At 47.2% G+C, this 22500-nt stretch overlaps 2 protein-coding genes across 10 annotated transcripts in view; one reads left to right on the top strand and one right to left on the bottom strand.

Moving 5' to 3' along the window:
* LOC126570976 (alpha-mannosidase 2) overlaps positions 1-17648 on the bottom strand; it is a 76207-nt gene extending 58559 nt beyond the window's left edge. For all 3 annotated transcript variants that reach the window (XM_050229137.1, XM_050229139.1, XM_050229138.1), the window contains exon 1: positions 16655-17648. The gene's annotated coding sequence lies outside the window, so the exon portion shown is untranslated. The remainder of the gene's footprint in view (positions 1-16654) is intronic.
* Positions 17649-20581: 2933 nt separating this feature from the next.
* The window catches only part of LOC126569918 (serine/arginine repetitive matrix protein 1), a 25981-nt gene continuing 24062 nt past the window's right edge, over positions 20582-22500 (top strand). For 5 of the 7 annotated variants that reach the window (XM_050227329.1, XM_050227328.1, XM_050227331.1 and 2 more), the window contains exons 1-2: positions 20582-20693; positions 21689-22500. The exon at positions 21689-22500 is cut by the window's right edge and continues 47 nt beyond it. The gene's annotated coding sequence lies outside the window, so the exon portion shown is untranslated. Of the gene's footprint in view, positions 20694-21653 lie in introns of those variants that run through there. The other 2 variants (XM_050227327.1, XM_050227326.1) reach the window with 2 other exon arrangements.

Below are 22500 nucleotides of genomic sequence, written 5' to 3'. Positions count from 1 at the left end.
CTGTTCGCATGAAAGAACAACCAAAAGTCGCACACCATACGTTCAATCGAGAGAGAGAGAGAGAGAGAGAGAGAAAAAGAAGAAACAGATTGGTAAAATGGTGAAACAACCAAAGTTTCATTATCGGATAATCGTCGAAGTAAAGCAATATGAAACCGAATTGAACGAAGAACAGGTTTAGTATTTAAGCGATTAGCATGGTATAATCTGGGACCATATGCAATCACAAAACGTCGCCAGAAAGGACCGTCTCCCCTATTGGCACACTCAGTGAACTTGCGCACCCAACTGGCAATCATCTAATTGCTGCACAGGTAGTTCTCAACTTCTCAGCCAGCTTTTGTAGCTCAGCCTTAATCCCTTGGAACGGATTTCTAAGAAGCAGTCGCCAGTCGAAGGTGCCAGCAGCCTGGTATGCATAATTTAGTCGTACGAGACACCATACCACACATACCGGTACAGTGGCACCGCGGCGCTCTCGAATTCCGTCGTTCCAATCGAGCATGATTGCAATGATACGAACTTCTCCACTGCTTCTCCATTCTAATGTTCAAGGTTCTCGTTCCATTGTCTTCTGTTACGATCTGCTTTCTTGTGTCTCGAGGCAGCGAGGCGGCGTTTGCGTTGCAGGTGCCATTGCGCGATGACTGTTTGAACGAAAGGCGATTCAGTGACACCTCGCGAACGGGTTTACGGTTCCAAAGTATCAGCGGCACCCCAGCAGGTAGCGTTGCAAGCGGATTACACCATACACCCGGTTCATTCATTCGTTCGTTCGTCCCGGTTGTGTGTTTTGGCAGATGCTCCGAGAGAAAACAACGCTCGTGGGCAATAATAAAGTGAGCAACATAATGTGAGGTCGTTCCACATTCGCAAACGGAGACGGAGGCGTTCTGGGGGCATCCAGACCATGTCCAGGGTGAACCATGAGGCGGGGGCGGAGGTAGCAAAGTTCATGTTTCCACCCCCGTCGTCGTCCTGATGGCGTGTTCCAGTTCGTAGCAGTGGGATAGATAATCGTTATTAAACGTGACATATCATCTGCCGTGCAGAGTGCGGCCACCAGACGGTCATTGAACGGAAGGCCCGGGGAGCAACGACTTTGTGAACGTGCACGTGAAGGCATAACCATCTTTTCTCGGCCAAAAACACTGGCAGGAGGTCACCCGGTTTGGGGTGCTTTTGGGTGAAATTATATCCATATTTCATGGTGTGTGCCATCTTGCACCGACGACACAACGACGACAATGACGATGACGATGAAGGTGCCGATTGGAATTCGATGCTTTTCGATGCTGGCGTAATCGGTAGGTGTTGTGCAACAGGCGATAACGGGGAATTCGAAGCAACGGGAGCAGCAGCAGCAGCAGCAGGAGGCCAATGGCCTTCCGTTGCGCTATGATCACCACGGAGGAATCTGAGATTTTCGCAAAGCGCAACGAACCAACGGGGCGGTTGGTTTTTCGGTGCACCACCACCCAACACCAGCCCGGTTCACTCCACTTTTCCTTCCACCCACTGCCAGTGGTTATCGATAATCGACACCGTACCGGTAATGTGAGCTATGCGGAGCGCACTTGCCGCTTCTGTTGCTGTTGACTATCGCCCCAAAAAGACGACTGTGTCTATTCAGCATCTCAACGACGGGTTCGCCGGTTCGATGGCAATCTGGCGAAACACGATACAATGTGGTGCGTGGCCGGTCGGTCCCTCTTTCCACCCGTGGTTCTCTACTGCAGAGTGCCGCAGACGCAATTTGATGCCGAAATTGTCGCTGCCGGTTGTTCGATGTCGCCGCCGATGTTGTGTATCTGTTTGTGCCGTGTTTACATTCCTTCTGAGGCCACCAGCCTTTCGGTAAAGACCGATAAATTGTTGTCCAATCTTATGCCACTGCAAACATTATCAAGCAACTGGCGCTGGAGCACAAAGAATCATGTTTAATAGACTTTTTCCGTTGGCAACCGGAAAAAAGGAATCCACCGGTTCGATCCGTGTGACAAACCGTCGAGCTACGTTCAAGATGGAGATGCCATCACAAAGATTCTTGCATTTGCCATTCGATACCTGCTTTCCATTTCTGCCATTGACAAACAGACGTGGCGCGCGCGTCTCTGCTGGCGTCTTCGGATTCTGAAGAGAAACGGCAAAAATGTCTGATCATTGCTAGTCAATTTGTAGTCTCTGTCAACACACCAGCTGGTCACGGAGGGAGAAAGAGAAAGACCCAGAGAGAGAGAGAGAGAGAGAGAGAGAGAGAGAGAGAGAGAGAGAGAGAGAGTCTGGAATGATTCGCTTCGAAGCAGAATGATGGTTGATATTTTCCCATTTTTCATCCCACGGTGAGCGCCAACCATACGGCAAGCGTCTCCAATTGAACCTTCTTTGTGGGTCGGTTAATTAGATTTCCGCCTTTCCATATCCTTCACTTCTCGCCGTATCGGTGGGAACATAGAACTCGAAGTAGATAAACTCCAACACCACATGCAATCACTCTGCCAGCAATGAATTCATCTTTCTGCCAATTTACTGTTAGCAACTGTGGAGTTCACGAGGCACCGAGATGTTGAATGGTTGCTGGTGATCACTGGTGTGACGAAAGGAAAAAGGATCTTCAGTGCCAATGGTTCCCGGAGTAGCTTTGATTCCACGAATCTGCACAAGCAGTCAACTGCACACCGTAATAAAAGAACGTTCCAATCGACTTGCCACGAATCGATTTCTAGTTGAGCGGAGAAAAAGAAACAAAATAAGAACCGTGGTTTAAGTGCTCATTTGAAGTTTGATTGCTAGATTGTCTTGTGCTTTCATTAAAAAAAAACTTGTCCCTAGAATGCCCACCCGGAAACATCGGAGTTATCGCAGTTAAAGGTGATGGTGCCACGATTACACTCCAGCATCTACAAAATGAAACAAATTGCTACACAATTCAGCCCGCAAGCACCATTCCAACTAATACAAATACCAAGCAACTAATACAAATATCTCATCGAGGAGCATTTTTCGAGTGGTGCTTCATTTTTTATTGTTATTTCCTCCTCCTCCTCCTCCTCCTCCAACACAATCCATATCCACTGCAATGCCACGGAATGATCAAGGTGCAATAAGATGCGATGCGCAGTGAGCAAAAGACACAGCGATAGCGTGGCGGAAAGAAAACAACAGAGGCTCCCGATACACACCGCGAATCGACTGGTGTGAAGAGGCGAACTTCAATTTCATTCGAACCGTCGAGTCCCGGGCTTTGGCATGGCATTCAAGATTGGCTAAGACGCGCGCGGATGACGCCCCCTTGGCTCAACCGTGGCTGTGACTGTGACTGTGTCCGGTCGAAGGCAAACCGGACGGCGCTGAAGCTACTGAAGTTAATGGTGCTTTCGCAAAGAACTGCCTTCCTTCCACCGTTTCGTTCCATTCGCGAATTCAAGCTCTCCCTCCGGACCCGGGAGGGGGCTTTGTCTCGAGTTGAAGGGGATTTTCGAGAACCCTGCGGGGATTATCTGGTTGCCACCAGCACCAGCGTCCACCAGCACACCACATCTTCATTTTGTTTCCTTCTTGTTCTCTCTCCCCTTCTCCTTCATTGCCTCTTAATGCCAGCGCATTTTTTTTGCTGCATTCGCTTCTTATAGCCTTGGAGCGAGCGAGCAATGACTGCGAGACATGGAACATGTACTTGACGCCGGCGAGCGAACGGCGGACAGGCTGAAGTGTGGCGTCAAACACGAGGACGTTGTGCATATTTATCTTACCCCCGGACCAAAGATGGAGGCAAAAGTTGTGAAGAGGATTATGGCCCGGGACTGCCCGGGGATGGTGCGTTCCCCCGTTCCCGACCGACTGGTTCTTCGATCGAACATTGAAACTCACACCCCGAAGTGCACGGGAACACCATTTGCAGTGGTTGGCCACCGCCCTCAGTCTCTCTCTTTCTTCACACGAATGCGCCTTTCATCGATTGAGCCATAATGGCACTCGGCTTCGCCTCCCGGTTCGTGCTGCAACTTTTGCTCGCTGGATGCTAGAAGAAAATCCGTCTCCGTTTCGACGTGCTCTAGCGCGGTCTAGCACTCCAGCAGATGCCAGCAGCGTGAGCTCTTGAGTCAGCATGGCGACGTGTTTAGCAGAGTTCGGGAACGATGATAAATGAAGAATCATGAGTCCATCTCCCCACCCCCCACCCCAAACGAAACTCATCCCAAGTGTCCTTCCAGCTGACTGCCCCCGATTGACTGCTTGTGAGCTTGCTTGTGGCGTCGTCGTCGTAGTCATCCTTCGCGTGACACACTTTCCTGCACTGGGTTTATGTGTATATGTTGCGTGCACTAAACACTAGGGCCTTGCGCTGCCAACACCTCCAGCGGACGGAAAACGATTGTGACAGTTTCTTAATTAAACTCGAAATCGCTCAGAAATGAATTCATCGGGACCTAAGCTCGCTAAACTATCCTCCTGGCATGTTCATTATGGCGCTAGAAGAACGAAACGCGAACGGAAACTAGTTCGCTCGAGCCGGTTGACAAAGTTGACATATTTATTGGGGCGGATAAGAGTATCGCCGGCCGATGGCGATGAGCAGGAAACAGGAAAAATCGGCCAAAACGATGGTTATAAATTAGAATTTTATCAAAAGCCTATTATCGATCTTCTACTATCATCACCGCAGTGGCAGTGGTACCACCGTGTCTATCGAGTGTTGCGGGCCCTGTTTGCCCCGTCTAACGATGGTCAGCCAACCTCATTCAGCTGAGCCTATCGTTTGTTGTTTCCCCCGGTGGGTTATTAGGCCGGTGAGAGACGGAGGATAATCTTGAGTAATGGATGACTTGGCCAGAAGCTTGAACCTGAGGCGTTAAAGGAATACACACTCTTCATCAACTTCGGAAGTCACAATCCTTGCTAACTATGAGCTTCAAGTAACAACTTATATTACCTTCGAAAGGCACACTACTACTATACTCTTCTCAGCGTTCATTTGCTACAAAGCGAACAGGCACCTGATGCAGCAATACCAGAGGATAATTACCTCCAACTGGCTCAAAGATCGAAGCTTCCACTTCTTAATTAAATGTATTCGATGAAATTGAAGCCGCAAGCAAGAGCGTACACACGACGAGGAAAACTAATTTATATCCAATTTACCGATACACACAATTACCCCGAGAACACATGCACAGCATCTTCACACAGCCACAGAGACCGGTGTTCCGGCCATTGGTCACACCTAGGACGCACCTACGGAACCTTTGGTCAGCAGGATCCTCCCGTTTGTCATCGGATCGATGATGATGCCACCGCCCCTCAGTATCCTCAGACGCCACGTGCACAATATAGCGGCCACAATGTATTTGTTGCAGGCAGGCCAACCCGCGCGGGACTGACGGTTCCAATTATTGGGCCCCGAGTTGGGGGCTGACAAATGATTAATTACGTAGCGCGTAGGAGCTGATATCGAATTGCAGTCAGAACAGTGACATAACAACGGAATTGCATGAAACAATCCACTCGTCGTTCTACATACAATAGTGTCATGGGATCATTTTGCGTCGCACTCACGTTGCGTAAATCAGCTCTGCACGGCTCCTGGAATTGATGAGCTGCGGAATGGATTTGTTTCATCACTTTTATTTGGTCCAAACATGTTAATCAATACCGAACTACGGAACGTTTGAACTCGACTATGGCTCTCTCCAGCGTCCGAGCAGGAACTTTTGATCTCTCGGGATCTCTTTCCAGTGGGGGGAATTGTTTATCTGACCTGAGCATGGTGTGCACACCTTCAAAACATAGACAAATGCCTCGGAGCGGTTGGGATGATGATTTCAATTCACGTTGTTGAAGACTCATCATCGATGGAGAGGCTGGTTGCCAGGATATGAAAAAAATGAATCCCCCCCCGGAAATGCATTGGCCAGTTGCGTGTGATGTGCCCGGAAATCCCGTACCGGAATGAAATGACAAAGCACAGGACACTGAAGTGCTACTGCATCAGTTGCTCCCTATGTTCAACATTTTTGCTGACATTTTTCACCATATCCTCTCGATGAGTTCATTCTTCATCCACACGAGGTACGAAAAGGGGATGAAATGACAATCAAACACAGCGAACACCGGCTAAAGCTAATACGATAGCGATGCAGTACTCGCACAATGCACCAGCACAAGCGTTTGCAACGTGATACCCTCTTACCCCTTTGCAAGTAAACCCGATCGCTCTATTTAGTGATTGTTTTCCGTGCCGTTTTCCTGGACCGGAAACCTCCAGCGGAGGACTTGCGTTTTGCTAACGCAATTGCGTTTTATGCGAACACAATGGAACGACGAAATCGAGGGAGCAAATCGAGCAAATCTCGGGTGCGCCATCGGTGTGTACCTCAAACGAGTTCCGTCCGATAATCCGGTGGTTCGGGGGAAGGCTCGCTGAACGGAGCATCCCTCCTTTCCATTCTGTTGAGTGAATGGAGCCGAACGCATGGAAGATGGATCACTGGTAGTAGTGAAGGTATGTATGTTTGTTCAGTAAATTGATCGATTCCATTTTCTATTCCTTTCCGGCGCACCCGGCGCACCCGCTGTCGTTTTTCCCAGCCCCTCCCACTCCACCAGAGTCAGACAAACTCCGAGGACATCATTGTTAGTCGTCGGGTTGAGGAGGCAGCCTCGTTCCTGCATTCCTTGCTCGATCCAGGCGCTGCCGATTCGTCACGCTCGTTATTTTCGGATAGGGACCACGTCCCCAAACCAACAATCCTTGGGCCTGGGTGGTAGATGGATGCACTTCATCATAGCCGACGACGGCGGTGAACGATAATCGTTTATATTTCATATTGCTACCATGGCAAGCTGAACAAACTGTCCCCGCACGAAATGTGTCCCTCCGAGACGATAAAAGACGGTGCGATGGCGTCGTTGTTTTCCCAATTTCCCCCCCAATCCTGTTCGGTAAGCTCATATATCTCACTCCGACGTAACGAAAACACCCTGGACCTGATTATGGAACAGCGTCACCGCAAAACACAACACTCCTACTGCTCGTCACCGTCGTCATCGTTGTCGAAGCTGACGGCTGGGGTAGGGAAAATCCATTTTCCAATCCACGTCGTCCACGGTTACATTACGCGGGCCCTTTATCCAGTGTCCCGGCCCTGGACCGGTAGTACCCGGTGTGTACGCGGCGAATCAATAAAATTGTTGACATTTCACTATTCACCACGAGGAAAATGGCGAAAAAGGAAAACACTGGCACACACAGCCACACAAACACCGATAATGCTGCATGAGCGATCATCGCCTCAGTCGCCTGGGAACGATGGACGATGTTGTAAAGGAGTATGGTGCCGGCCGGTGGAGTGGTCAAGAGGGGATCCTATCCGCGGAACGGCGACGACACGGTCGACAATCGATTGAGCGATGAAGGATTATGCCGGTTACTGAGGCCGGTTGCGTGTGTGTTGGTGTGGTGAATTCCCTTTTTCCCGTTCGCCGGGTGTGCGGGGTTTGCTTTTCCCATGGTTTTTTTTTCTTTTCTTTTTACTTTTTGCTACCAGCTTCACACTCACTCATGCACGCAGACGCATGGGAAAACGGCTTACAGGGACGAAAATCCTACCGCTGCTGCCCATGATGATGATGATGGAACCTTAACCTCACAACGCAGGGAAGTGCGCTGGTACATGGCTGACCGCCTGTGAACGATGGTGGGCTCATCCCGGATATAGACTAATGGCCATTCCTGGTGGTCAGCGTTGCGAGACCGACAGCGTGAAGCAGCATGGTTGTTGTTCCTCATCCTGCGAGCCACGATGAGTGATGCCTCTAAGCTTCAGATAGCGGAGGAACGCTCAAAAGCAGCATGGCGATCATCCAATTGATCGATCGGTGTGTTTGTTGATAGAAAGTTTTAATTATATTTTCTACAAACAATCAATGGAACGGATTGGAGTATTTTCAGTGAAATGTTAGCAAAGGCGGTTGGATTTAACTTTGAAACCATTTGTTCGAAGACGTTCGAGAATAACGTATGAATGTTTGGTTTTGTTACTTGTTGTAAGCATTAAAACTGTATAAGATTAATCTAATTAGTAACAACCTGAAATACTAAATTAAGGTTTATGCTTAGATATTTCTAGGTTTTTTGTTTGTGCTTAGGTCTTTGTTTAGTTTGAGGCAAAAAGGCAATTTTTGGAAGATTTTTTGAGAAGAAACCATTCAACTTTGCTTTTTTGTCTTAATGTCATATTGAACTACAACTTTTATGGAATATTTAGTTGTATTTTGTGCAAAATTTGTTGAATTTGTTAACTTATTTGTCCATGACATTAAATTTAGGAAGCCGTATCTGCCGTACTTTTTTCGATTCCCACCGTAGGCGCGTGCGAGATCATTTAAAAAATAAAAAATAATATTAGGTAAAAAGGTTATCAACGTAGGTAGGAATTGGTTGAATTTGCTGTTTCTTCAATTTTTGACAGCATTTTGAAATTGTAAGAGTAAAGTTTATTTTTGTGATTTTGCTTTAACAAATGAGTTTTATATAATTTCTTTGAAAAGCTATCCAGATTGTTTGTGAAAACTTGGGGAAGCTACCAGACAAATAATAAACAGATTAAGTGTTCAAACTTTCAAAGAGATCGGATCAGTAGTTTTATGCTTCGGTGGGCACCGTCTATGAAAACGTTGGCTTTGTGTAGCGAGATGCATTAGGACATGTATTTTCAAAATCCAATATAATTGTCTTTTTTTCTATTGGACCTAACATTGTACACAATACTTTTGAAAAGTTTTAAGAATTCATGCACCAATCTAAAAAATGTAGGGACATTGTTAAAGCAAAACGACAATTGAAATGAAAAATAAAACTTTAAAATTGTAAAATATCCGATTGGATATTTGAAAGAGTGAAAAGAAGGGGAGAATCCTTGTAGGATTACAGAATCCTTTGAAAAACATACCACCGAATTTCCAGAAAACGATCAATTCCTCGCATTGCACATGCAAACTAGGCATCACAGCACCGCTACTTTCCCATTAAGAAGGAATTCTGCTTACCGTACACCTAACTTTGTCGTTCCATTCCAGGACGCCCAGGACGAACGCGCACGGTACCGTTACTGCATTCGATATTAACTGCAGCTGACACCGAACCCTCAAGTGCCCAACGACGAGAAAGCCATACAAACGCTGTCACTACATTACGGGAACCCTTTCGTGTGCGCGAAGCTCAATCAGGACATGCGACAGAAAATTGGAAATTGCTACCACGAACGAATGGTAGATGGTGGTGGCAAGAGATGCGATCCCTGGCAATGCAACTTCACTCCGCCTGCAAGTCAACTAAAAACGAGGAGCCCACAACAGTAAATGCCAAGTAATGAAGAGCCTTTCCGAAGAGTGTGGCCAAAACGGGGGGAATGGGGCTTCATTTTAACTTTCGATTTGCTGAAACTTTGCCTTCTCGCCGCCCTCCGAAGTGGGTTCGAACGAATCGGATCGAACTTCTCGCTTCAGCCGGAAGCCGGAACAATGCTCACTCGGTGACAAATAGTGTGCCAATTGCTGCATCGAAAATCCGACGACGGAAGCGACGGAAACGGAAAGGCCGTATGTGCGGGTGTGCTGGCGTAAGGGACGCCCAGTACGCCACCGGCGCACCGGAACTATTCGTCAACCCCTGTGGACAAAAAGTGTCCCCGAACGCGGACGTATTAATTAATTTATAGCGAGGCAACACCCAGCAGAGCCGCCCTTCCTGCACTCTCTGGTGGGGGATTTTCGATTGGGGCTTGGCTCAGCATAGTTTCATTATTTTGCATACTGATTGGGGTAGGCGGGATTCGGATTGTATTCGCCACCGGGAATATGGCGCATAGCAACTGGCGCTTGGGACTTTAAAGCTTTTGGTTCTGCTATCGACACTTGCGGCATCGCTGGATGGACCAAGCATCGCAGCACTCTCTCTCTCTCTCTTGGTTTCATTTGGTCTCGAGGGAGCAAAACGAGCGGCGATGATGGCCGCGAACATGGCCTGAAAATGTGTGTAACTGGAGCAGACATCCGTACTCGATCCTTGGCAATCGGGGAAAAGCGGCCCCCCAGGGCGTTCGGTTGCTGTCTTTGCAGCAAAGTGGGAACCTGAACTTGGCAGCAATTTTCGCCGGTGGCAGGACGATGGCAGCGGTAGGGGGCAAATGCCAATTAGCAGGAATTCATTGCAATTTAATCGCAGGCCGGGCCAGTCAGGCAGCCAGCGAGCAGATGAATCGGTGGGAGGCCAAGATTTTAATAAGCCAAAGCCGTAAACATTGTACCAGGGGAAATTCGAGGAAGAATGCTTATGGCGCCCATTGGCCAACCGATTGGAAAACTGAAATGTGCCGACAGGAGCATCGTTCCTTATCCGTGGAATGGTGGAAACTCCGGCGGGGGGTGCTTCAAGTCATGAGCAAACATGTAGGATTGCTTTTCTGGGCTGAGATTTTATGAAAATTGCAGAACACTTCAGTATTGCGAGAAAATACCGTGTTACATACACACCCTCAACCCTCGATTCGATCGTTTTGCGCTCAAATTAAGAGAGAGAATGAATGAATAATGAATGTGGAGTGTGCTGATTCAACTGGCGCACTGGTTTATATGCTCAGCTTTTGAACTTCTGTGGTTGACTCGAGAGTAATCAATTGCTTTCAAGAATGCTTCGCTAATTGAATTAAATTCTGGATTAACTCATCGCCGCGTGTAATCGTCATAACCATTCGGATGCAGGCAACTCTTCTTCTAAGTAATTCTATAATTGGTATTTTGTTCGCGAACTGTATTATGTATCAGAGGTTCAATTATGTCATCACGCTTCACTAATTGTAAATCATCTGTACTAGAAAAGAAAAGATACCAAATGCTAAAAAGCGTTTTTTAAGCATTGTTTGAATTATTATAACAACATTAACAGTTATCAATTGTAATCGCAACGATTCGTCTCGGCAAATAATAAGTATTACGCTTCAATGGTGGGAACTTTTGAATCAAAACAAGATTTTTTAGTGGAAAGTTTGTTGTCTGCTAGGTAATCTTAGTTAAACTTAACTGTTACCTTTCGGATAACTGTGGTAGTTGAAATCGATCGAAAGATGTCAAATTTTTCTGAAATATGTATGCATTTCAAGGATTTTGATATCTAAAAAACAGGGTTTACCTAGACGAAACCCGGACATATAAACGCCGTAGTGCACATTGTTTCTGTAAGAAGACTAAGTGTTTTGTACTTGATTGTAACAAACCAAAATACTACAAATGTGATGATGTGACCAATGACCAATTTAAAAATAAAATAAGTTCAGAGTAGAACTGTATTGATGATTCAGCACATTCTATTGCAATCTTCATATTGAAGATGTCGTTAAACGGTCAAACATTCTGTCAGAATTGTCTCTACCTAGTTTTCAATCATTTTTTGCGATAGCACTTCGCTAAGCCAAGTTACAAAATACAATTTAAGAAATATTGTAAGTTATATTATATGTATGGTTATCACAATCCCTCTATGTTCCTAGTAGATAAGTAACAAAGATACATTGACAGGACCATTGTTTGAATTTTCCCGTTTTCCTAAGATTCGAATACAGCTAGTACTTGATTGTGGTCTTCATTGAAATTTCCAAACCTATAGGATGTGGAAAATACGATTGAGATATTGAATTGGAACAAATTGAACCCCGCTTGCTAGTCATGAGCGCTCCTCCATTGAAATTGTCGCTGCAAATGGAAATGTAATGACTAGCCCACTTTTCCCAGAGAGTAGCGCAGTGCAAATGTTGAATGGGAATTCCGATTTTCCTCCCGCTTTGCATTCAAATGTAATTGATCGTTTGTTTGTGCGCACTGTTTGATTAATGCACGACCCCAACCTGCCGTGACAACAGACCGCGTTGGACTGCTGCCATGGGCCCGGTGATGATTTCTGGTGTTTGTTTATCGTTTGATTGAGTGTCGGTGCGCAAAGGAAAGGCGGAAGTCCCGATAGCAGCAGCAACGTCGCACTGCCAGCCAGTATTACCTCCGTGGTGGTTTAATTGAAATGCCAATTTCGTCCTTTCGTTCCCTTTTCCGATAATCCATTGGCACCGCTGAGCGTCGTGCATGACCTGACCGTAGAGGATGATCCATTTACCGGTTCCTCATTTGATTAGCCATGGAACATTTCCTCAATTTCAGGAATGGTCTGTTTGCCGAGCAAATGAGGGTTATTTCGGGGGAGCTGCCCGCTGCTAATGTTGATAATGAGGCACCAACAGGAAGCACCTCTGGTACATTACCCTCATTACCTTATGGCCTCATCTCCTGCTCCTGGTACTAATTCGGTCGTGAAGTTACTCTTTCTCTCTCTATCGCTCTCTTTAAACGTCATCTATCTTTCATGAAACCGTTCCGTCCGTCGAGTGGTGGCCACTAACTAGAAGGTCGCACACCAACCAGTAACTTCCCGTTGCGACTCCCTAACAGTGTCACACTGCTGATGTGTACGCCGAGTGCATTACAAATGGCAGCTGGCACCCTTTAGCACCGCTTGACCGATGCTGCGAACAATGTTCCATTCAGTGGCGGCACTCGAGTGTGGCGCCCCCGGTGCGGTGGAACAGGTTTCCCCGGGCGGTACAAACGGGCTCAAGTACCCTTCTTAGCGTCCTCGACCATGCTGTGGCCTGTACTGTGTCCGCTTTTCCGTCCCACACCGGGGCCACACGCTTCTTTCCGAGCAATTAACTACCAATTGAATCCGAGGGCTTGGCTTAGTGACGCTTCCCAGCTGCGATTCTCTGCCAACCCCCCCCCGGGTTGCCCACTCCCGGGAGGTGACAAAACGTAAAAAAGCGAAAAGTAAAGCCCGCACGCCCATTGTGCCCACGCGGAAACTTCCGGAAAGACAGGAAACTTTGTGGTTTCGTTCCGTTTCCGTTGAATTTTTTTTTGCGCTCTCTCGTCCGTTCTGGCAACTCGACAATGTGTGCGGAGAGTTGCGGAGGTCCCGGTTCGGTTGCTGTTGGTAAAAGTCGTGACTTTTCACGGAACGTGACCAGAATGGAATGCCAGCCCAAAATTGGAACCCTTCACTAGGCCCGTACAGCAGCAGGTAGTAGCAAGCAGGGGAGGGCGGATTATGAAGCTAGCCCGATGCTCGAGATGCTCTTCCGGTTGCAACCTAGAGCGTCACGGTCTGGAGCACCGTTCGATCTGTTCGTTGCTTCGAAGGCGATGACAGCGACCACCGATCACCGTGTGAACAGATGCAAGAGCAACACGGATAGCCGTTTTTTGGGGGGTGAAATGACGATACACAACATTTAGAAACAATCGGCTATACGTTAGCAAATCGATTCCAGGGCAACACCTAACCATGTTGACCCACCTTTCGGCACCTTCCTGCCGTTAGAACAACACTCTCCAGACAAACACACTCGCCGCACCCGCACCCGCACCGATTGACACCGATTTTGGGAAGGCGGAACGGTATCGAGCAGATCAGCTGCCAGCACCGGCGACCTGCTTTCTCCGGCTCCGCGCGATGTTTACTCAATGATGCATACAAACATACGAAACCCCGCGAAACAGATAACCGGCATTGTGAAACCCTGCGTCAAACTGGCGTTAAAAAATGGGAATCGAGCAGCTTGCACGGCCGATGTGATTGCGAGGCCCAGAGCTAATCGCTAATCTCTCTCCCCGGACTGACCTCTCACTGCAACCTTTCCGGTGGTTCCCCGATTATTGCGACTTCGGATTGTGCACGGGAGTTACGTGGCTATTTCCTGATGTGCAAACAAAAAATCACTTTATATTGAAATCTATTCCATGTTTCTCATTCCCTTGGCGCCACGATCAAAACGAATTCTCTCGACGATGGCGCATAGTTTACTTTTCACTTCAATCTACCAGTGCGCTACGCCAGTCGTGATTGAGGTCATGATGCAAGACAGCGGACAGCAGCAGTTCAGTTCTAAGATACAACGCCGCTCCAGGCCACCATCATCAGCATCAGCTTCAATTGAAGGCCAAGTGGCTGTGGTTGGGAAAGTGCCGGTACACTAAGCCCGTACGCTTCGGCTTTCGATCGTGCGCTGATGCTGATCGCGAGCCAGGGCAGCATAGAAGTGAAGACAAGTGAACTCTTTGACCTGAAAGTAGCACTCGGTGGCGGCAGAACAGCAGCGGCCCTCCGTGACAGGGGGCCGGCTTGCGCAGTTGTCAATTGGCCGGCGCGCGCAATAAACCGTTAGGTTTTGGGGCGGAAGAGCCGCACATAAAGAAGGGCTTTCCGACGTCCCGTTGAACAGGCCACGGGCCCCGGTTTACCATTCATTTCCATACGAATCGTGGATTTGTGCGTCCGGCGCTCCGACGGTCGTAATGAGGTTTCCGTTGCCATCGTTGCTCCATCCAGCGCATGCCGACAGTAATTGTCGGACTAAGTTTGTCCAATTGTCGCCCCACGGTGGCAGCCATAATTTTTTGGGCCTTTTCTTTTCATGAAGTGTGCTAGCTTCCGCCTTCCGCAGACCTTCAATTAAACGCCAGAATGATGCTTCATGTCGACAATTCGGTCGCCGCATTTGGGATGTTACACTTTGTGTTCAAGATGAGTTCCGTAAAATCATTCAATTTAGGAATCTCTACGAAAAGACAGTCTGTGTTTGGGAGACAAACGAAACAAGCTACACCCTTTTGGAGCATGACTTAGAGCAGTGGTAGTATGTCCGCTAGTAATCCGCTGGAACACAGGTGGATTGTTACCGCGTGGCGCGTACTCGCCGTCCTACTGCGGAAGCTTAATATTCCCAACAGCGTCTTCAGTACACAGCTTGTTTTGGCGATGTTCTGTTCCATTTTCATGCTGTGGCCCCCACCGAAGCAGCCGTACGAATGTTCGTAAACCCCGAAGGAAAAGAATGTCCCTGTCCTGGAAGCCATTTTGAGTCGACCGATACAAGCTAAGCCGACGCAAAGACAGCGAAGACTCTTGGGGAGGGGGCGGAGAAGGTGGTTTAGTTATTTAAATATTGCACACGAAGGAAGAAAGGTATTGTGATTACGTGATTTTGCAACCATAGAACTCGCCTCTGCGCGAAGTGTATTGCATAATGATATTCAGAACACTTTCGAGGCGAACCCGGTACTCTCCGCAAACGGTACAGGATGCGAACACCGTGACACCCCGATCGGCCCCACCGGCGAAGGGAGGGGAGCGCTTTGGGGGATGCAAGTGTAATCGGAATTGAAACACACTAAAAGCGATTTGTTGTACTTGATTATGGCGCGCAAACAGAATTGTGGACAGGCAAACAAACATTCCAGCACACAAACATATTTTCTCACGCGTTACTGCCACGGAACGCGAATGGTAAATAGCAGCACCGCACCCATAATCCATAAATATTTCATCATAAATTACAGCATTTTAGCTGCAAAAGCAGCAGCAGCAGCAGCAGGGACCATGTCCGAAAACAAATAATTCATTCTCTTCCCATTGTTTATTCATTAGACACGGCGGTCGGTATTGAACAGCTGCGAAACCCCCGCGGGCAATGGGTGTTTTAATCGTAAAAGTGCGGCAATTTGGTAATTGAGTAAGACATTAAATAATCTAGAAGCGATTGGCTATGGATCGATTGGGTGTGTCCACACCATTAAACGAACGGTGTACCACGAACGCCGCGTGCATAACTGATATCTTTTATCAACAAAATTAAACAAGCCATTACAAAACGATTTCAACATTACGATACGACATTTATCGGATGTATTTATGTTGTAATATGAAACCGATACCATTAACGACGTACCGAACGTACAACCGAACGGTAATTGAATTGTTTCTCGGAGGGCACGACGACAGATCATGACAATGGTGTTTAGACTTCATACGATCAGGTTTCACATAAACAGGCACTGCATTGATCGAAGGCAAAAAACATAAAAACGGAAGCCGCTTGGCATGGATGGTTGCTTGGATCGCATTCTCGCGGCGTCACCATCTCTCATATCCACCACCACCACCATTACCACCACGTCGCGATCATCTGTCGACTCTAGGTGAGGCCGACTTGCCGACCGACCTAGAACGGAATCGAAGACAGCTGAGAGCGATCCCGCGTCGCACCACGGAACGCTGGATTACACAAAAGAGGCAAAAGCCGCAGACAAAAAGAAGGCCGAAGGCCGAAGACACAGACACAACACGGAAACCTTGAGATGCTGCTGCTGCTGCTGCGTCTCCGTGGCCCTGGGTCCGTGGTGATGTTCCGGGAGCGGGTGAGAAAATGAAGAACAACAACAGAAAAAAGGTTCATTCAAACATACAGTACCGCCGACCAACGGAGCAGCAGCATGGGAAACAACCACCAGCAACGCACCCGAGAGAGAGATTGTGAGAATGAGAGAGCAATGATGCTCGCGATGATGTTGGGAGATGCTCGCGATGCGAAAGACAACATAGAACGAACGTGCGGATACCTGAAATGTGGCCTTCACGTGTGTGCGTTACGACAGGATGTAACAGCATCAGCCCTATGTTAATCGCACCAACACACCCGTCCACGCCGGAACAAAAGGACAAATAATCTGTCAACTGCTGGACCGAAGGCCGAAAAGAGTCGCATCCTCTTACCTAGATATCTCTTTTATCCTCCATCGATGAGTCCTCTTGGGTAGATTTGGAGAGCACAAGGCCTTGAGGTAACGAGTTTTTTTTCGCTTTTGTTTGCTGGATAGGAATGAAGCGACCGCGACTGCGACGGTGTTCGCGATCTGATCTCGTTAATCAACACTCTCAGCGGTCAGAGACGTAGCCACGCACACCTACAGCTCACTCATTGCACAACACACATGATGCCACATGGAGGGAAGCACCACCCTTGCTCACATCAACACAACACTCTGGCTCTGGCCACCAGCGCATCAGCATCAAAACAAATTCCCTCTCTTTCAAGCGCGCAGGCCAAGGGGTGGAACCCGTTCTATTGCTCTTCTTACGTGCTACCTGCTGCCCTCACGTACCACAAGATGATGATGATGATGCTGCTGTCGATGGTGGTGGTTGGAATGCCCTCGCAACGCGGTGGCGGGTAATTCCGTGACCGGCTGGACTTTGGGTGACGCTAATGGCTGGAATGATTAGCACGCCTCACGTTGGGGTGCACACTCTTGGAAGCCGGACACTTGCTCGATTCGCCTGACAGGTCCGCGCAAAATCAACTTCACCCAACCCGTTTCACTGGTGACGAGATGAGGCTAGGACAGGGCGCACCTGCACCGGAGATAGACCGGATTACGTCCGTTGGCAAAAATCTATCGCACGGAATCGAGCACGAATGGAACACACTCGCTAATAATCGATCGATCGTTGGCGACACACAGGGCGCGCGCGTTTGACGTTCCGGGTGTTGTTTTTCGTCCGTTTTTAAGGGCGTTTAATCGATAAAGGGATGCAAGGACAGTGATGGGACCGCACCGTAACACCGAAAGGATCAAATGGTAAACATCCCACACGAAACGAAACCACTCCAACGTGCTCACTGTTCTCGGTCCACTGCTGGGCCTGAATGGAACACACCTTTTGAACACGGACAAGTCCTGCTCCCGTCCCTATTTATTTATTACGATCCGACGAACCCCGCAAACAAGACTAATAACGCTCGCTCCGCCAACGCTTCTTGGAACCGGACCAACACGACCGACCTGAAATGTGAGAGAGGGAGAGAACTGCGCGAGAGCAGAGAGACAGAGAACGGAGAGAGAGAGAGAGCACAGAGAGCATGAACGCGTGCGTGCAGCATCGCGAGCATCGCTATTCACAATGGAACTATGTGCTTCACACTTTCTGTTCGGAAGTGGCATAAATTTTTATGATTTTTTTTCTTATTGCATAATTGAACAGACAATTCAAAATCGACTTGATTTTGGTATTGAATTTGTTCAGGTGTTTTATTGAAACATTTACACAGTAAATTAATTCGATCAGCAAATAAGCCTTTAGCAAAATGTGATGGGCAGTTTAGTTAAAATGTATACGAATTTTAAATGGTTGACATCCTTTTATATGATTGAATCTGAGACCTATTTTCGATAGTTGCATAAACTATGAAAGATTCAACTGGGTAGCTGATGCATATAACAGGTTTTGATTGAATGTCCATATCACCTTAAAGAACAGTTTGAAACTTTGTGCTATCCCCATACGATCGATTGCTTACCAAAGATTCCAAATGGATTCATTGATGTCGATTACATTCTTTACTTATACCATTTTCAAATGCTTATTATATCTCATCACTCTGTGAACTTCATTGAATATTCGTAGGAAAACCATTTCTCAGATTATGTTGAAATTTGGTTGTGATAAAGTCCAAGTTATCCGGCTCTTTCCAGACATTCTTCATATACATTTTTGCAGATAAGTTTGCTTCTCATCTCCAGTAACGGCACCATGTTAAAAAAAAAGCGTGCTAGTAGCTGAGTAAAACAGAACGAATTATTTCACATACAGCGTATAAGAATTATTCTTTAATTGAATTGTATTGCCAAAAATGTTCCGACGCATGATGACTATAATCGCTATACCCAAAAGATTCCTTCAACAGGTCCCTTTCTAACTGCCATGTCACCTTTATCGCTGCCCATTAGAAGATGCACATGATTAATTGCTTTCAGTAGGTTGATGATATTGATGATGAAATCCAACGGCTGGCGCACGTGGACTTCAATTTAATCACGTGTTCCTTCAAATATGGCACAATTCTGCCCAGTGCTCCATCAATTCATCTCACCGATGCCGACAAGGTGATCACGATTTGTTGAAGCAGATTATGTCGATCAAGAGAAGTTGATCCCTCTTGAATACAACTGTTGAAAAAAGAAGAATTATTCATTTCTTATTCAATTGAAATAACAATTTCTATGTTACGGCCGTTTCTTTTTAAATGAGAATCCAAACCACGTGGACGAAGAATCATAAACGCGGGCATTATTGCGCGAGCGAGATATAAGTGCAGCGTCATCTAGTTGGTGAGCTTTCGAAATATGCTGCTAAGCTTTTACTTAATACGGTTTTAATCGGCCGATACATACGTAATTTTTTTAAGTGTAATTTTTTAAAGGATGTTTTATTTTCGGGAGGTAAATTTCACGGTCAGGGATATGTCAATTGCCCGTCAAATTGACCTCATGAAAAATAAACTATTTCGACAATCGGGTCCTACAGTACGAAATCGGATGAATGTGTTACAAGTACATCGAGCTGATGCTTCGAGCGATCGAAAACGATCGAGATCAGAGAGTCAAGACGTAATCGACATAATGCTCGACAACCGGTTCAGCTTCCCCAGGCACGAAGAATACGCTGCAAGCTAGGTGAAAAGACCCTGATGGTTCTTTCAGATAGAAAATGCGTAAAGTTTTGTTCTTAGTAAAGAATTCAGACGAAATTTAACATATATTTTACATCCAATCGATTTTGCAAGATGTTTTTTTTATCACATGGTACATTCAGACATTAAGTCACCATTGAGGATGCTTTTTTGTTAGATACCCCCTTTACGTTTATTGTTTACTATAATTTGTTGTAGAAATTTGGTAAAATCGGTTCAAAATGTGTTCTTACAGATTTTTTTAATATGATAAGGGTTCCTTTTCAATAATTCATTTCTTTCTAAATAACAATAATGAGAAATCATCTTCCCCCTCGTTGAAATTTCTTCGAATGCGAAAGAAATATGCTCTAACACCATTATTATTTTTTTTCAATTATTTTTAACTACAATCGAATTGAAAATTAAATAAAATTCATCAATTTTCATAACGCTGCTTGTTGCGCGCTCATTCAAATGCTCTGCTAGAATCGATTCAAATGCCACGTTTTCAATCCAAAAATTATTAACAGCGTCCAACTCCAATATTCATCAAATAAACCAAATGATCGTCCCCCCACACATGAGATTAACATTTATTACGGTGGTTCTTGAAAAGGCATGAGCATGTAATTGCAAAATGTTATGCCACCCCCTTCGCTTCTCGTGTTTTTTAACCGCCTGATGAATATTCCCGAGATTCACCCCTCGTTTTGAAGTTGATTTATCATCCGTGAATACTGAAGGGTCGCCAGCGTCGGCTCCCTCGCCGCAACGAGTTAGAGTGTCGGTGAAGTCCTTTCGAAATGCACGGAAAACTGCAATGTCTGCCTGTCACGGCAACCCGTCTGACAGGCTGGTGGCGCACGCACACCACTTCATGTGGCAGATAGGGAAAAACGAACACAATTTTTCCGACCACTGACACACTCACTCGAGTCGTCGAGTTCTCCTTCATACTGCGCATAAAGACGTCCGATGTACCGAGAGTCTCTCCGGTTTTCCCGTACACCAGCGTCCTATACATACACGGGAAAAGTGGAAAACGGAGAGAGGAGAGAGAGAGAGAGCGTTGGGCAGTACTACGTACTAAGAGTAGACCGAAATTGAAACGTCATTTTCGAGGATACGCAACGGCCGTGGTATCTGGTGGTTGAACATCATTTTCAGCCGTCATTACTCTCGGTGTGCAGCAGTAGTCCGCAACGCAGTGGCTGGTCGACACAGATTCTGTCGAATTTTATTTCTCCCCCCAACCAACCCCTTCTTGTACTCTGTGCAAAGCTGGCCAGGAGCAGCAAAGTGAGCTTAACGGAGAATATACTTCCTTCAATCCTATTCGTGTGTCTCAAGGCTCGAAACAAATTGTGAATTTAGGAAATCAGGCGTTCTGGACAACGAACATCCTTTCCAGGCTTTCAATTAGCCTCAAAAGTACATTAACCAGGTGCTAGGGTGAGCCCTGGACAAGTGCAGTAGTTCCACAGTAGGATTGTGCAGTGAGTAGCCTCTCGATTTGTAACACTAGAGATGTGCGAACCTTCTACAAAGTGAAATAATGCGACGGCAGGAAAAGAATTTGGAACCTAGCCAACGGCCCTCGCTAATCGATTCCGTGGAAATTGAGGCCAATTATGTGATCTCTCGCCCTCCTGGCTGCACTCTTGGCTGTCTTTTGCCAGTAGTATCGATTGGTACTCTGCGGATTAGGATTTTCCATCATTGCTTTTCGCTAACTTGGCCACTTGGTCTTCTTTGTGTCGTTCCCTTTGCGTTTCCTCCGAGCATCCGATCCGATATCCTTTTTCCAGCCACACGGGGGAGAGTCACTGCCGTCGTCGTCGTCGCAAAGAGCACTCTCTCTCTCTCTGCCTTCAATGGACACACACCAGCAAAAGCGTTGGAAAATTCACACATTGAAAGGTCCTCGTTTGGTGCTCGTTTTCCTCTCAGTCTCTCTCTGTTTCAACTCAATTTTCTCTGCGCCGCGATGGGATTTCCAAGTAGTTTTCCTCCTTCGAAGCAGTGGGCGCTCTGCCGGCCTCTTCTTCTCTGTGGGCTTCGATTTCACTTTCACACGGGAATTTTTCTCCGGTTTTTTTTTTCTTTTTGTTCAAATTTCCTTTGGACACTCTGGGGTGGTGATTGAATGTTCCCGAGGGGATTGAGTAAGCAACAGCCACACAGGTGACAGTGAGTGAGCTGCCAGACACGCCGACACACTGGTCAAGTGGACACAGGAACATCGGGGCATCCGGTCCGGAATTATCTCACCGTAAGTTCGGCCATCGTTCCAGTTGTTCCGCAGCCAAGCATCCGAGTGCGTGAAGCCGGTTCCAGTGTGCGCGAGTGTGTGCGAGAGTGTTTTGTGATTAGTGAAGGTGTTTGAGCTTTGAGTGTGGTGCAGTTCCTCGTTGGCCACTCTGTTGTTGGTGTGAGTTCGGCTCCACAACCCCAGAAACCAGCTGTTTCAAAGGGAGAAGCCTCTGGCCTCTGGTGTCAATAGTGTGTGGTGGAAAAAGGCGTCACGCAATCAGCGTCCGTTTCCGTTTCGGTGAAAATGAGTGCCCTACTGAATAGGTTTCCCACTGGCACCCATTCCTTCGGTGTCTGATTCCGACGAGTTCGACGAGCGGAACCCCACACGACGACAACGCATTTGACCACCAGCCAGCCAGCCAGCCAGCGCCATTGCAATCGATACTGAGCCACATCGAAGGGCATCCTGTGAACCGTGTCCCATTCGTGGTCGTGCCGTGGATTTGGAGCTGGATCGCCAACACGTAAAGCAGAAGCAAAAGCAAAAGCAAACGAAGCCAGAGTGATCGATCGTCCGTACGTCCAGCAGCAGCGTCGCATGTGTGTCCTTATCGAGAACGAATTATCCGAGATAGCACCAGAAAGCTAGACCGTGCGACCACGACAGCGAAGGGGTTTCGGCCAGCAGCACGAAAAAGGAACACACCCTGCTGTTGCCGGCACTAGCGTAAACGGGGCGGACGGCAGGTCTGCCGAGACGGTTAGTAGCAGAAATCCCATTTCCGGCCCTGAGTGTGTGTTGTGTGTCTGCACTTCCTACGTTGTTTGTTTACTCCCCCGGTGGTACGCT

This window comes from Anopheles aquasalis, chromosome 2, assembly GCF_943734665.1.
Source record: "Anopheles aquasalis chromosome 2, idAnoAquaMG_Q_19, whole genome shotgun sequence".
Lineage (NCBI taxonomy): Eukaryota > Metazoa > Arthropoda > Insecta > Diptera > Culicidae > Anopheles > Anopheles aquasalis.
This window is presented reverse-complemented; position numbering and strand designations above follow the sequence as displayed.